We start from the raw sequence: 550 nt of genomic DNA, 5'->3' as shown, positions 1-550 counted from the left end.
AGGTGTATGGGACCTGTCCCCCGCCCTGGGGCAGTGGGGCCTGCTCCTCAGGAGGTATATCAGCCCCCATCCCGGCCTCACGCCCCCAGTGGGATGTCTCCATCCCCCCCCTGCATTTTGGGGCTCCTCTCCCGTCAGTCCTCGGCCTGGACTAAAGGCTGGCCTAGCAGAGCCAGGCTGTAGCTAACGCAGCTCAGCGCCTCCGAGAAACTGCCTTCGAGCTGGAGATCCTGCCGAAAGGGAAGCGAAACCTCTTGTGCAACTCTTGCTCGGTCCCTGCTGGGACATGACGCCTGGTTTTGCAGGGGGGGCAGCTGGTTTGGGGTGAAATGAGAGGTGTTGTGGTGAATCTACCTTGTTTCTGCAGCGGGCCTGGGTGCAAGTGGGTTCTTACCTGCACTGCTTCGGCGCTGTTAACGAGCGGAGTCAAGCAGAGCAGCTCTGTGACGCGTTATGGGGGCATTAAAATAGGTCAGTGGCATTGTCTGGAGCGTGAGAGGCAGCTCTGATATCAGTCACTGTTTCCTCTTTTCTCCAGAGCTGCAGAGTG

The sequence above is a fragment of the Egretta garzetta genome, unplaced genomic scaffold (genome assembly GCF_000687185.1).
Source record: "Egretta garzetta isolate BGI_Z169 unplaced genomic scaffold, ASM68718v1 scaffold69, whole genome shotgun sequence".
NCBI lineage: Eukaryota > Metazoa > Chordata > Aves > Pelecaniformes > Ardeidae > Egretta > Egretta garzetta.
Note: the sequence above shows the minus strand (reverse complement) of the source record.